The sequence below is a fragment of the Oncorhynchus keta genome, chromosome 17 (assembly GCF_023373465.1).
Source record: "Oncorhynchus keta strain PuntledgeMale-10-30-2019 chromosome 17, Oket_V2, whole genome shotgun sequence".
NCBI lineage: Eukaryota > Metazoa > Chordata > Actinopteri > Salmoniformes > Salmonidae > Oncorhynchus > Oncorhynchus keta.
Genome location: NC_068437.1, coordinates 10613528 through 10630300, shown reverse-complemented (window position 1 = coordinate 10630300; position 16773 = coordinate 10613528). Strand labels below are relative to the sequence as shown.

Sequence of the window (16773 nt, the reverse complement as noted above, 5' to 3'; positions counted from 1 at the left end):
ATACTGTTTGTCTGGAAATGAAAAGGTCCAACTTCCCTGCTTTTTGACTTTGAAAACGCAACGTGACTTTGGAGCTCTCGAGATAATTGGGACAAAATAGTCCAAAATATCATTATCATCCCAAGTAACTTTTTTTTCCCCCTTCCCATTTGTAATTCTCTGATTCTCACAGCTGAGGTCATTGCTTAGCAACAGCTCACTGGTGCTACATGACTGAATCCCAGAGTACATAGCAACTCTTTCAGCCTTTTATTCTGTGTCTCTCGTTCTCTCCTTCCCCCGGTGCCTGTGAATTAAAGGCAGGGTGAGTACAAAAAAAGGTCTTCTAACCTTTGCCCCGCGTTGCGGTCCGTGTGAATGAGTTGAGACAAGGCAATCTGTGGCTTTTGATTTCCTCTCTCCTCTCCCCTGTTGGGTTGCGGTGGACAGCAGCATTCGCACAGGCGCAACAACAAAAGAAACGCCTGACACGGCGAGATGGGATCAAGGGCAGAGAGAGGTTACGGTAGCAACGGAAGGCAAAGTCTTCTAACGAAATTGTGTGTGTGTTCTACATCCTTGTTGTTGTGGCTCAACTAAGGGACAGAGGGCCGACCCCCCCCCTCCTCCATGACACTGTACAGTGGACATTAGAATAACGTTTAGCTCAACAGTGACAAATCTAATCCTCACTCACTTACTCAGTCACACACACACACACTCTCGATCCTCAGCAGAGCCCAATGAGCTGCCCTCATGGGAATTCAGGTAGAGAGGCTTTTGTATTCACCCATGTCTCTGCATCCTATCCTGTAGTGGGACATTAAAACATGTGGCTAAACTCATTTGTCATTTAGATTCGACCTAGTCAGTGGTGTAAAGTACTTACATAAAAATACTTTAATGTATTACTTAAGTTGTTTTCTGAGGTATCTGTACTTCACGACACTGAACAGGAATATAGACACAACATGTAAAGTGTTGGTTCCATGAGCTGAAATAAAAGATCCCAGACATTTCCAATAAGCACAAAAAGCTTATTTATCTCAAATTCTGTACACAATTTTGTTTACGTCCCTGTTAGTGAGCATTTCTCTTTAGCCAAGATAATCCATCCACCTGACAGGTGTGGCATAACAAGAAGCCTATTAAACAGCATGATCATTGCACAGGTGCACCTGTGTTGTGTGACACAATGCCACAGATGCCTCAAGATTTGAGGCCTCACAACCCCAGAACACGTGTATGGCATCGTGTGGGCAAGCGGTTTGCTGATGTCAACGTTGTGAACAGAGTGTCCCGTGGTGGGGTTATGGTATGGGCAGGCATAAGCTACGGACAATGAACACAATTGCATTTTAGCAATGGCAATTTCAATGCACAGAGATAGCATGACGATATCCTGAGGCCCATTGTGGTGCCATTCATCCACCGCCATCACCTCATGTTTCAGCATGATATGGGGCACGGCCCCATGTCGCAAGGATCTGTACACAATTTCTGGAAGCTGAAAATGTCCCAGTTCTTCCATGGCCTGCGTACTCAGACATTTCACCCATTGAGCATGTTTGGAATGCTCCGGATCAACTTTCCAGTTTCCAATATCCAGCAACTTTGCACAGCCATTGAAAAGGAGTGGGACAACATTCCACAGGCCACAATCAACAGCATGTTCAACCCTATGCAAAGGAAATGTGTCTTACTGCATGAGGCAAATGGTGGTCACACCCAATACTGACTGGCATCCCTACCTTTTCTTAAGGTATCTGTGACAAACAAATGCCCATCTGTATTCCCAGTCGGGAAATCCATAGATAAGGGCGTAATGAATATATTTTGAGAACTGTAATCTTATAAATTGTTGCGTGTTGTGCTTTAGATTTTTGTTCAGTATATTTATGGATACTTTTACATTCCTAAAGAAAGTAATGTACTTTTTGCTCCATACATTTTCCCTGACAACCAAAAGTACTCGTTACATTTTGAATGCTTAGCAGAACAGAAAGTGGTCCAATTCACACACTTATCAAGAGAACATCCCTGGTCGTCTCTACTGTCTCTGATCTGGACGACTCACTAAACACGCATGCTTCATTTGTAAATTACGTCTGAATGTCTGTAAATAAATACAAATAATTATGCCACCTGGTTTGCTTAATTTAAGGAATTTTGTATATTCTAGCAATTACGTTTACTTTTGATACTTAGGTATTTAAAACAAAATACTTGTACTCAAGTAGTATTTTACTGGGTGACTTTTACTTGAGTCATTTAATTTTAAGGTATCTTTACTTTTACTCAAGTATGACAATTGGGTACTTTTTTCAACACGGAGCAATTTTCTGCCTGGGAAATGAACATACAGTTGAAGCTCACCATAAATGTAGATGGTTCAGTTTGGCCTGTGGGTGCTTGCAGGACACATGTTTGTATCAATTGTGAATCATAAATGTCTCATACTGTTTTGTGGAGTTGTTCCCTCGGGTCTTTAGTTTGACCCCTTATTTGCATTGAGTAATTTGGAAAAGGTGAATGCAATGTCAGTTGCATATCATCCGGGTTCCATTCCGATACTGCTGGAATTCCGTTGTATTTCAAGGTGAGTCCCTGCTGTTCTGAGGTAGAGCAGCAGCAGTAGCGGGGGGAAATCTCTCATACTAGGAGAGATGAAGTGCTGAAAGACAACATTGTAAAGGCAAATGCTTGTCTGAAGGTAAGCACACATGACACCTGACACTAGGAACAGGATCAGGAAACGAGAGCGACTAACCGGTTTGTTTACCCCCCCACCCCCACTGAAGAGACAAGTAGGAGTGATTCTTATACTGTATGTCCCTGACAATAACGTAGTACGACTCTAGGGAGGAGGTCTCTTTAGATATCACTAGTATAAAACTGGGGAATCGAGTATGTATGTTCAATATGTATTTTTTTTTACTGTGTATAAAATACAATATTTATCATACAATACACATGTGATGAGGTAGTCGGGAGTCTCAGATCTGTTTTGTGCTGTCTTGCCAAGCACAACCAGATCTGTGACTCAGGCCAGGGATCATAGAATGACATATACTGTAGAATCCCTGTGCTTAGGGACGAGGTAGGATGAAGAAACAGAGCACTCAATCGTTTCGCTTCTTGGGAAAGGTTTTCCCAGAACATTACAGATGTTTGTTCTTTAAGCTCTTGAACCTTTGTAACAAGAGTCAGGACACGTATTGTCTGGCTGCTGCCTGGATTGCATTACACGGTGTCCATCAATTAGAGAAGAGAAGAGGGAAAATGAAATTGTGTGTGAGTGAAAAGAGAGAGGCTTTTAATTCGACTAAAAGCAGCACTTGTGCCTCCACATCAATACATCACACATCCAAGACAAATTCAAGTCAAGTCAAGGGCTTCAACAAAAGGACCGCTCGCAGTAGATGGGAGTGTACCTTTTTATGCTGGAAGTACAGTATAATACTTTTCCATGTTGCTCTTTTACCTGCAAATTAGTCATTCATTGTAGTGTCTTTTACCTGTCTGAAACGTGTTTATTGATTAGCTGGGGCAGTTGGCGTGCAGTCCTTTGTTAGAAACAGAGTTGGTTGATTGGTTGGGCCAGAGGGCTGTCACTTGAAGTATAATTACTGTACATTTGTCAGGCAAGTATTTCTCAATACGGCAATAATGGTTTACTTACTATTGCCTGGTGCATGATTATGATGGCCAATCAAATCCGTTGGGAAGTGATGATACTATGCAACTTTATCCAAACCAGTGCACATTTCATTCAGGAAAATGAATAATTAAGACATGAATCTTATAATCACTATTCAATCTACAGGAAGCTTGTTTCCTGCTGAAGTAATCCAGAACGAATCCAGCCACTGTTTGTTTAATAGAATCGCAAAGTCTACCATTGCTTGGACAAGCTTCAGCATGGACCTCCGAGAGAGAGAATAATAAAATGTGAGCGAGGGGGAGAGAGACCTGTTTGGTAGATGTTGATTCTCTATTATCCAATCGTTGATCTTCTCCACTATCAACATTATCTCTCTCTACTCAGAGGGGTAGTACAGGCTAGGGTTCCGTATGGGACAGCTTGGTATAGGAGCGAGTGATATCAGGAGAGTCTGGGGGCCTTTAACCCACCTCCACAACTTCGCATCAACAAAACCTTTGGCAGGATTTACTTAGATGCTCGGGTGGCAAAAGCATTTCAGAGAATTGAATAGCCACACAAACACACGCGTGCATACACACACACACACACACACACACACTCGGCACACACTTCCCTATTGTCTTTTATGTAAATGTGGTGTGAATAATGCATGCCTTTGCTCCACGGAAGCACTTGCATAACAGTGAAATCTCCCAGCAGCCCCGAAGGAACCTGTTCCTTCATAGTGCACCACAGCCCAAGTAAACCATTTCTACCACATCGCTAACACCGATAGTTTGATGCAGAACTGTGTCTGTAGAAAACACCATCTCTCTAATTAAGATATACTGACACTCTACTATTTTCTGGCTGTTTTTATAAGCCGTTAGCAAAGGCCTCGGGAACGTTACTGTTATGTAGCGCTTCACTTGTTGGTTGTTGAACGTGAAGCGACCACTTTGTGTTACTCTGATTCCCTCTGCTGGCCTTTATATGTCATGGCAGTCGCACTGCACCTGATGTAGATGCCCCTAGACGCTGACTGACCTCTCATTTGTTTAGCATTTTCAGTTGCGCAATAATTATGGCTCGGTGGCGATATCGGGATTTCGATTTGTTCTTCGGGAGCAATTTGCGGGCCAGAAAAAGGGCAGTTATTTGAAAACGTGTAGGTTCATACATACTTTCTCTAGTATTAGACGTTCAAACGCGGCCTGGAGTTATTTTTTTAAACCCAAAATAATAATTTCTGCACTAACAAGCAAAACCCTTCTACTACTTAAATGTGCATTAGAATATATATATTTTTTTTTTTATCACAATAACTACTAGTATAAGAGCTCTTGCTAAAGGTTGCTTCCATTGACAGTTGACACAATGGAAGGCATGCTCTTGAAAGCTGAGGAGTTTGCGTAATCACTTAAACCTGGATTGAGGGGCTCAGTGAATGTGGAGAGAGAAGGGATTGAAATTTAAAGGATTAGGTGTACATTGAAACAGATTCAATGTGTATTGCACAAGCTTGACCATACAAAAATACATAATGACACTAGAGTATTTTTTTAACACATCATATACACTGTGTACAACAAATCCACTTTAACACTTTATTATTATTGAGTTGCAGCCCCTTTTGCCCTCAACATGGACTCTACAAGGTGTTGACACCAATGTTTCCCACAGTTGTGTCAAGTTGGCTGGATGTCCTTTGTTGTGGTGGACCATTCTTGATACACACAAGAAACTTTTAAGCGTGGAAAAACCCGGCAGCATTGCAGTTCTTGACACACTCAAACTAGAGTGCCTTGCACCTACTACCATACCCCGTTCAAAGGCACTTAAATATTTTGTCTTGCCCATTCGACCTCTGAATGGCACACAATCCATGTCTCAAGGCTTAAAAATCCTTCTTTAACTTGTCTCCTCCCCTTCATCTACACTGATTTTAAAGTGGATTTAACAAGTGACGTCAATCACCTGGTCAGTCTATCGATGTCCTGGAAAGAGCAGGTTTTCCTAATGTTTTTGTACACTCTGTATTTTACAGTGTACAATGGGTCATATGACCAATGGGTGAGTGTTTGTTATATTGTGTTGTTGTTGAATCCTCATTTACTTTAGAAGATGGATGAAGCCGAGGAGGATCCGGGCCAGTATTCATAAAGTGTATCAGAGTACTAGTAGGAGTAGTGTGTACTTCCCCAGGCTAAGTACCAGAGGTGTGGACTCGAGTCACATGACTTGGACTCGAGTCACAAATATGATGACTTGCAACCCGACTTTGACCTTAACACCAATGACTCGTGACTTAACTTGGACTTGAGCCTTTTGACTCAAACTGACTTGATAACCCCCCAAACCCCAAATATTAAAAATGATGCTATTAAAAAAAGTGTGCAGAGCATCAACTCTTAATTTAAAGGATTACAGTTTGAATAGGACTGCAGCCAATCAAATTGTGCCAGCAGAGAAAAAGTTGTGCGTGTCAGTGCAGAGGAACGTCGGCGAGTGAATTCAGATGGAGTCCTTGGAAAGATGATACCCCAAATGATTAATTTTCGAATATAAAGACTACGCTGTATCAACAAAAAACGGATTGCAACCTGCAGAACATGCGGGACGAAAATGACAGACGGAGGCGCACCAACTTCCAACTTCCTTCGACTTTTGAAGCTGCACAAAGAACGGTAAGTCGTGGCTAATATAGCCGACAGCTATATCATTCATAACTTTGCCAGTGTAGCATGCTGGCTAACGTAACGTTAAATCAATGAGCCTCCACACAGTCAGTCAGTGCGGGAACATGATCATTGCACCCAAGATTGAGCTCCAACTGGCTAGGCACTTGGTAGCCTAAATCCTGCCTGATGTTACTGCTGTTCCAAAGTCATTGACATTATGTTAGCCTACTGTAACCACACTGTGTGTGTGTTAAGGTTGGGCAATTGTGTACAAGCCTACATTGCCCGATTGCGCCCCATAGCGATCCTCGGTAGTCGATCGCTATTGGGGGGTGGTCTTTCTTATGGCTAACCATGTATTTCCATGGAAATATAAAGTTTAGTTGGAAAGTAATAAATATATTTTTTTAAAGCATTCATGATTTGCATAAATGTAATATTCTAACTATTACTCTTGATAAAAAATATGAAATGGTATTACATTTCGTGAAGAGCACATTATGACTTGTTTAGGACTCGAAACTCAAAGTTTAGGACTTGAGACTTGACTTGATACTTGACGGTCTTGACTTGAGACTTGACTCGGACTTGCCTGTCTTGAGTGCTAAGACTTGAGACTTACTTGTGACTTGGTCCCACCTCTGCTAAGTACACACTATTAGAATAGGGATGTGATATTCAGCACATCTGCCACTGAGATCTGAGATCCATACAGGCTATTTCGTTTCCTCCTGTTTGGACAGTGAAAGCAGCTTTCCAGCTCTGAAAAGCAAGTTTCCCAATAACAGTAATGACACATCCGCTCTGCTGGGCTGGGATGCCCTTCCGTCCTCCAGTTCTGTCACCAGTCTCTGGCCCATGGACTTAATCTAATGGAGTAAACAGAGGAACAATGGGAAAACAATACAGACCCACTGACTGAAATATACAATTGAAGTCAGAAATTTACATACACTTAGGTTCGAGTCATTCAAACTAGTTTCTCAACCACTCCACAAATTTCTTGTTGACAAACTATAGTTTTGGCAAGTCGGTTAGGAAATCTACTTTGTGCATGACACAAGTAATTTTTCCAACAATTGTTTACAGACAGATTATTTCACTTATAATTCACTGTATTACAATTCCAGTGGGTCAGAAGTTTACATACACTAAGTTGACTGTGCCTTTAAATAGCTTGGAAAATTCCAGAAAATGGTGTCATGGCTTTAGAATCTTCTGATAGGCTAATTGACATCATTTAATTAAATTGGAGGTGTACCTGTGGCCTACCTTCAAACTCGGTGCATCTTTGCTTGACATCATGGGAAAATCTAAAGAAATCAGCCAAGATCTCAGAAAGAAAAATTATAGACCTCGACAAGTCTGGTTCATCCTTGGGAGCAATTTCCAAATGCCTGAAGGTACCACGTTCACCTGTACAAACAATAGTATGCAAGTATAGCCTCCCGGGTGGTGCAGTGGTCTAAGGCACTGCATCGCAGTGCTAGCTGTGCCACCAGAGATTCTGGGTTCGAGCCCTACCTTCAAACCAATGGGAGGCCCATGGGGCTGCGCACAATTGGCCCAGCGTCATCCGGGTTAGGGAGGGTTTGGCCGGCAGGGATATCCTTGTCTCATCGCACACCAGCGACTCCTGTGTCATGTCGGGCCGGGCGCAGTGCAGGTTTCCAGGTGTACAGTGTTTCCTCCGACACATTGGTGAGGCTGGCTTCCGGGTTGGATGTGCATTGTGTCAAGAAGCAGTGCGGCTAGTTTGGGTTGTGTTTCGGAGGACGCATGGCTCTCGACCTTCGCCTCTCCAGAGTCTGTCGGGAGTTGCAGCGATGAGACAAGACTGTAACTACTACCAATTGAATACCACGAAATTGAGGAGAAAAAAGGGGTAAAAATACAAATAAATTGTATGCAAGTATAAACACCATGGGACCACACAGCCGTCATACCGCTCAGGAAGGAGACGCGTTCTGTCTCCTGGAGATGAACGTACTCTGGTGCGAAAAGTGCAAATCAATCCCAGAACAACAGCAAATTACTTTGTGAAGATGCTGGAGGAAACCGGTAGAAAAGTATCTATATCCACAGTAAAACCAGTCCAATATCGACATAACCTGAAGGGCCGCTCATCAAGGAAGAAGCCACTGCTCCAAAACCGCCATAAAGGCAGACTACGGTTTGCACATGGGGACAAAGATCATACGTTTTGGAGAAATGTCCTCTGGTCTGATGAAACAAAAATAGAACTGTTTGGCCATAATGACCATCGTTATGTTTGGAGGAAAAAGGGGGAGGCTTGCAAGACAAAGAACACCATCCCAACCGGGGGTGGCAGCATCATGTTGTGGGGGTGCTTTGCTGCAGGAGGGACTGGTGCACTTCACAAAATAGATGGCATCATGAGGAGGGACAATTATGTGGATATATTGAAGCAACATGTCAAGACATCAATCAGGAAGTTAAAGCTTGGTCGCAAATGGGTCTTCCAAATGGACAATGACCCCAAACATACTTCCAAAGTTGTGGCAAAATGGCTTAAGGACAACAAAGTCAAGGTATTGGAGTGGCCATGACAAAGTCCTGACCTCAATCCTATAGTAAATCTGTGGGCAGAACTGAAAAATCTTGTGCGAGCAAGGAGGCCTACAAACCTGACTCAGTTACACCAGCTCTGTCAGGAGGAATGGGCCGAAATTCACCCAATTTATTGTGGGAAGCTTGTGGAAGGGTAACCGAAACGTTTGACCCAAGTTAAACAATTTAAAGGCAATGCTACCAAATACTAATTGAGTGTATGTAAACTTCTGACCCACTGGGAATGTGATGAAAGAAATAAAAACTGAACTAAATCATTCTCTCTACTGTTATTCTGACATTTCACATTCTTAAAATAAAGTGGTGATCCTAACTGACCTAAAACAGGGAATGTTTACTTGGATTAAATGTCAGGAATTATGAAAAACTGAGTTTAAATGTATTTGGCTAAGGTGTATGTAAACTTCCGACTTAAACTGTAATGCCAACAAAGGTATGAGGGAATGTCACCCAGACAGACCCTCTTCACAGTGGCCAGGTGAGAACTCAAAGCACTCACCTCAGTGTCTTCAGTTTGCAGCACGGATCCTCCAGTAAAGCAGAGATCAGCTTCACTCCTGAGTCACCTGGGTAGTTCCAGCTCATATTCAGTTCTCTCAGGTGTGAAGGGTTTGACCTCAGAGCTGAGGCCAGAGAAGCACAGCCTTTGTCTGTGAATCCACACTCTGAGCCTAAAAATAGAATGATCCTTTCATTCTTCAGTTCAGGCCACAGAGAAATTTAGCATATGTTTTCTTCTATGCAAGTTTACGTCAAAACGTGTGTAATTATCACATAGGTTTGTACTTGAGGTGTCCATCATAAGATACAAAATAGGGACGTTTGTTGTCTATTGTGAACAGCTGATGTATTATGAACCAAGGCTATGTGCTGTAACTCTGACAGGAGACCTTACGTTAGCATCCCCAATTTACAGTGTGGATTCCCCAGTCCAGCACAGAGCAGAGTCATTCCTGAATCCTGCAGCTTATTTTCACTCAGGTCAAGCTCCCTCAGACTAGAGGAGTTTGAGCTGAGAGCTGAAGCCAGAGCTTGACAGCAGTGCTGTCCACTCAAACACACGCTGAAACTTTTCTCTTCGGCTTGGATTTGAGCCTATCATCGATTTCTGCCATAGACCCACAGCCGAGGACAGGAGACTCTGATCTCTCCTGTTGAAGCCTGTCAAAGGCAAAAATAGAAAACACTGTTTTCAGCTGGAATAAACAGCAATTGGTTCCTCTGAAAAAAATATACACCTGTCTGTATGCCTAAAATGCCTGACTCAGAATGTAGTGGTGGCAGGGCCACTGGCAAAAATGGTTGCAATCTGGCAAATCCAGAACAAATTCAGGAAAGCGTACAGTGTTATATAGAGCCCTTATTGCATGGAACTTCCTTCCATCTCATATTGCTCAAATAGACAGTAAATCTGGTTTCAAAAATCAGATAAAGCAACACCATGTGGCACAACGCCTCTCCCCTATTTGACCAAGATAGTTTGTGTGTATAGTACGTGTGCCTTTTAATAAAATAATAAAAAAATGTAGTTCTGTTTTTGTCTATTGATGTTCTGTATTATGTCATTCTGTATTATGTTTCATGTGTTGTGTGGACCCCGGGACGAGTAGCTGCTGCTTTTGCAACAGCTAATGGGGATTCTAATAAAATACCATTTGCCCCAGTACTTTTCTATCGGGTGTGGCAGCGCCCCACCACTTTAGATGTCCTTTAATAAAAAATATTCTTGCAAAAGCATTAAAAAGAGGGACAAAGTACTGTTTTTTTAAGGCTGATTTACCTCATGATTTCTACACTCGCGCACAATTTATCAGCCATTCACATCGGACTGCTGCAGGTTCTGTGTGTGTCTTGATTACGGAAATCACGGATCACGCGGGCCGGGCACAAAGCATGTCGAGCAAAGCTCAATGCGCAATCTGACATGCTGTATTGGATGAAAACGAGATAATGTAGGCTATTAACAGCAGCCTACTATACACCCTGTCCATCGGGGAGGCCATGTAATGTTATGTATTTACAGTGCATTCAGAATGTATTCATACCCCTTGACTTGTTCCACATTTTGTAGTTACAGCCTGAATTCAATATTGATTCATATATATATATTTTCTACACAATACTCCATAATGACTAAGTGAAAACATTGTTTCGGATTTTTTTAGCAAATGTATATCAAATTAAATACAGAAATCTAATTTACATACAGTACCAGTCAAAAGTTGACAAACCTACTCATTCAAGGGTTTTAATTTATTTTTTGTATTTTCTACATTGTAGAATAATAGTGAAGACCGCAAAACTATGAAAAAACATATATTGACTCATGTAGTAACTAATGAACACGAGGGGAGACCGAGCTGGTTTCAAGCACTGGGCACAGCAGGTGTTTATTGCAAAGGACCACAGGAGGAGGCAGGTAGCTGGGTCCAGGGGCAGGCAGGAGGTCATCAAATCAAATGTATTTATATAGCCCTTCGTACATCAGCTGATATCTCAAAGTGCTGTACAGAAACCCAGCCTAAAACCCCAAACAGCAAGCAATGCAGGTGTAGAAGCACCTAGAATAATAGTCATACACAGGGGATCCAAAAGGGCAACAGTACATGCAGGGAAAAGGCTAGTAAAGTAGTCTGGGAGATCAGGCAATAGGTAGAGAACAGGAAATCTGAAAGTACAGGCAGGGAATAGGCAAAAAGGTAGTGAGGCAAGCCAAAACTATCATACACAGGAGGAGTAAATCACTGGGAAACCAGAAAGACGTGTGTCACAAAACAGACAATACATTCTAATCACCTGCTCACAGTGATGGGGTGCAAAGACCTGAACTAAATAGTGTGTGATAATGACATACCCTTGTGTGAGCAGGTGATTAGAATTCAGGTGTTTGGGAGTGTGAGTCGGGAGCAGACGTTACAGTAACCAAAAAAGTGTTAAACAAATCAAAATATATTTCAGATTCTTCAGAGTAGCCACCCTTTGCCTTTATTGTAAATAAGAATTTGTTCTTAACTGACTTGCCTAGTTAAATAAAGGTTGAATAAAAAATATATGCTGAGCACTTGTTGGCTGCTTTTCCTTCACTCTGCAGTCCAACTCATTCCAAACCATGTCAATTGGGTTGAGGTCGGGTGATTGTGGAGGCCAGGTCATCTGATGAAGCACTCAATCACTCTCCTTCTTGGTCAAATAGCCCTTACACAGCCTGCAGGTGTGTTGGGTCATTGTCCTTTTGCAAAAAAAATATTGTCCCACTAAGCACAAACCAGATGGTATGGTATCAGTGCTGAATGCTGTGGTAGCCATGCCGGTTAAGTGTGCCTTGAATTCTAAATGAGGTACAGAGAGTGTCACCAGCAAAGCACCCCCACACCATCTCACCTCCTCCTCCATGCTTCACGGTGGGAACCACACATGCAGAGATCCTTCGTTCACCTACTCTGCGTCTCACAAAAACACAGCGGTTGGAACCAAAGATATCAAATTTGGACTCATCAGACCAAAGGACAGATTTCCACCTGTCTAATGTTCATTGCTTGTGTTTCTTGGCCCAAGCAAGTATCTCCTTCTTATTGGTGTGCTTTAGTAGTGGTTTTAGTAGTGGAATGTCCATTTCTCTCATCTCTAACGTTTAGTTAGGCTGAAGGACCAGTCTGAGTTGGCGGGGAGCTAAAAGATTGACAGTTATTTGAAATGTTTACGTCAAGCAACTTGGACACAAATGTCTTGATCATCTCAAGCAAATGTGTTGATACACAAAGCAACTCAAACACGATTCAAATTGTACGTAACATCCAACCCTGTCATACATTTACATCATATAGTTTCACAAACTTCAACAAAACAATTTTATCAAACTGTTTGGTTATTGTAAAAGCATCAACATAGACAAAATGCTGTCTACAATTTAGCTAGCTAGCCAAAATGAAATGATCAGCACTGTTTTATCAAGCCAGCTGGTTCGTTCCACCAATTCGGTGCCTTTTGAGAAGTGTAACTTGGTCAAATAAACCTTTTTGATTTCACGTCATTTTAACATTTTTGTCATAAAGAGCACATGTTCAACTTAATAAAACGTTTTTCCATCTCGAGGTTAAAACATTTTTTTAAATACTGTAGTAAGTGCCTTTTTAAATGCCAAATAAAATAACAGGGTTGACCGTAACAGGTTTGACGATTTAATCTTAAATCAGTCATAAATCACCTTGTGACAGAGAGAATGGATCTTGGTGTGTGCAACAAACAGGGAGTGGCAATTGAATGCCTCATAATTATAAATACTTTTTATTTATTTATTTTTTACAAATTGTTAGAACACTACTGGCCTGTCTATCTATGGGTAACAGGGTTGATGTAGCATGCTCGACCCGCTCAGTTTTACACCAGAAAATGGCCATAAAGAGTCAAACCAGCTCACCTACTTTTACATTATGATTTGGCTGTTTGATGTTTCTTTTTTTTTTTTTTTTAAAGGAATAGTTTCACCATATTAAAAGGAGAGTTCAGTTCAGTTAATAACAGGGTTGACCTTAAAATTAGGACCAGATGTAAATGAATCACTAATCACATTAAATAAAGAAAAATCTTTAGAAATGACTTTGTCAAAGGAACAAAATAACTAAGGCTTTACAATGATGGTGAAACTTGAACAATTTTGGGGATTAAATGTGTTAAAATCTTACAAGAAGTGACACAGGGTTGATGGAGGGACATGTCAAAATACGAAATTTTGGAACTTTTAGCAAGTCTTTATTCACATTAAAAAAAAAGATTTATTGAATTCTCCATCTGGTCTATGTTAAAGGGCAATTCATTTCATATAACAGGCTTTTACAATTCAATATTTGTGCACAATTTCTACCTAAAATATCAGAGGGACATGAGCGGTTCTGATTTCTAAACTCTAAGCATCTGACGCAATTTTGCAAGATTTTAATAACGGGTTTCTGAGATTTCCATTAGTGTATTAATACTCTTAAAATGTGTGGCTAATTGTGATGTCACATCGATTCCCAATAAGCATTACGCAATAAGCAATTTTCCATACTGTAGTCATCCATTTTTTTATTCTGGTTTCATTGTAATATCATCCATGATTTTGACTGTTCAGTAGATTATAATAAACAGAAATGTTCACACAACCACATCATGACTCTGTAGAAAAAAAGTGATCCAGAGAAAATACTTCTAATAATCGTGACACCATACTGCCTTTACTCCCGCAAGCCGACTCCCTCGAACAGTGGTCAGTTAAATGTTGATTTGTTTCTGTCAACTTGATAATTGTACTTACTGTGTTGTCTTCTCTATAGCTAGCTTTCAATGTTTTCCATTACCTCTCTGTCGTCTCTAAATGGATCCTGCCTGGTGTTAAGGGTTGCGTCAATCGAATCTGGTATCAGGATAAGTATGACACTGAGTCACCGAATTGATTACTATGTACTTTTTATTAGCTAAGCAATAAGTGGTAAATGCAATTTTTGTATATAGGGGCTCTCTGTCACAACTCGCAGGGCAAACAGAGAACTGACCTGTTCCTGACAAAGTTATTATACTCTGACAAAGTGAATATACTCTGACAGAAGTGGTTCCTGCTTCCGAGCCGGCCTGTCACAGAATAGAGACTGGGCGTGGTTTAAACTCACCCAGCCTATCGTTGATTGTTGGCGTACGAGCTAGTCCCAGCCCCCTAGGCGCTTCAGCGGTCAGTCGTTGTAGTTGTGTAGAATATCTATGCACTCACACACTCAATACAGTTATCACACACTGGCTCCTGTTATCTAACAAAAGACCGTTTGTTCCCTACACTACGTTCTGTATGTGTCCGTTTTTATGTTATTCTGTATTTTTCTATCACGAGAAAGGCCCATGGCCCTGAAACTGTTAACAATGTCTCAAGTCAGCTATGTTGCATAACACATACATCCACACAAGCCAACAGCAAATAATATTCAATCACATATGATATGGTAACGGGCTATAGTGCATAACACAGAATCCACTGGTCAGCCGGAGAGAAAGTAATGCTTCTGCTTTCACTTCATATCCTGACATGGCTGAGCTGTCAACACACCATCACACATCCATGGCCAAGCTGACTTCTTTCACAAACTCTACAAACATTGGATAAACTCTGAAAAAAATGGCGGGTACAATACTTTCTGTAGCTCGTTTTGGTTATGAATTAAGATTGTTTGTTTTTGTTGTTACCTAACTAAGTTTGAACCATGTTCTTGAATGTACACTTGAGAGCAGTATTGCTACAGCGCAGCACTGTAAAACACCAGCAAAGTAGAGCGCACAGAAAATCTGTTCCACTTTATATATGGAGAAAACCTTTTACAGTGATCTACCCCTGACATGACCTCCATTCATGTTGGTACGTTATTAAAAATATACATTTTAATAGAAAATTAGCAGGGGCATGATGAAAGGTCAGGTAATTCACTGCAATTGGTTTTAAGACCACTGCCTCACGTGGAGAGGAAGCGATTAATTTGTGTTTAAAGGTAAGACTCGGCAATATTACGTAGCTGCACAAAGTAGACAGTGTAGTGGGTGAACTTCCGCGAAGATCGTTGAGGGGTGAGGGTAAAACGTCTCCGCTGTTTTAGTCCCGTAACAGCGTGAATCGAATATGTGCGCATGCGCAGGTGTCTTGCGTCTTGCTCGTCGCGATATCTGCGGTGTTGCTTGGCGGCAACTTCATTTCGCTCAGTCAACCTTTAGAAAGGTGATCAGAGTTCAGATCGATGATTGACTGATATTGGGAGGGGATGGTGAGAAAAAGAGAGGATGGGTATGTGAGGAAACAGAAGAGAGGAGAGGAAAGCAGAGAAGAGAGAGAGAACAGGGTGAGGGGTGAAAAGGAGATAGTTCCACTTATTTATTGTTTTAGATTATAAAGAAATATATAATATATATATAAATATAGTACCAGTGAAAAGTTTGGACAAACCTACTCAAGATAGTTGGAAAAGCATTCAAGATGAAGCTGGTTGAGAGAATTCAAAGAGTGTGCAAAGCTGTCATCAAGGCAAAGGGTTGAATCTCAAATATAACATATTTTGATTTGTTTAACACTTTTTGGTTACTATATGATTACAAATGTGTGTGTGTGTGTGTGTGTGTGTGTGTGTGTGTGTGTGTGTGTGTGTGTGTGTGTGTGTGTGTGTGTGTGTGTGTGTGTGTGTGTGTGTGTGTGTGTGTGTGTGTGTGTGTGTGTGTGTGTGTGTGTGTGTGTGTGTGTGTGTGTGTGTCGTGCCAGGTCTCGATGGGGTCTTCCGGCCAGGACTAGTTGCGGCTGATGGGGAGTTTGTGAATAATCAAGGGCTGATTGCTCACCAGCTGTACAAGTCCCATAAAGCTGCCAGAAGGGCAACACCCAGAAGAGAGAGTGGGGGAAGGACTCCCGTATAGTTGGGGACGGTTGCAGAGGTAACAGGAGTGAGTTCAGTTTTTGATCCCCACAGGATCCAGCAAGACCGGGAGCCCAGGAGACGGTGTCCCGGAGAGGGTCTCATGGGGGAGACCTAATTATTTTCTTTTGAACTATTATTTTAATAAATACCTCAGATCTGAGCTAATCCTACTCTGTCCGGGTCTGATCCGTGTAAACGTTTTGACCCAACCCCCTGGTCTGCCACTATATATACACTGCTCAAAAAAATAAAGGGAACACTAAAATAACACATCCTAGATCTGAATGAATTAAATATTCTTATTAAATACTTTTTTCTTTACATAGTTGAATGTGCTGACAATAAAATCACACAAACATTATCTCTGGAAATCACATGTATCAACCCATGGAGGTCTGGATTTGGAATCACACTCAACATTAAAGTGGAAAACCACACTACAGGCTGATCCAAC

At 41.5% G+C, this 16773-nt stretch overlaps 1 long non-coding RNA gene across 1 annotated transcript; it reads left to right on the top strand.

Annotated features, from left to right (window-relative positions):
* The first annotated feature begins 14964 nt into the window (after window positions 1-14964).
* On the top strand, window positions 14965-16484 carry LOC118396419 (uncharacterized). Its single transcript, XR_008066258.1, has 2 exons — window positions 14965-15047; window positions 16166-16484. It is a non-coding gene; the product is annotated as an uncharacterized LOC118396419 (long non-coding RNA).
* Window positions 16485-16773: the final 289 nt, after the last annotated feature.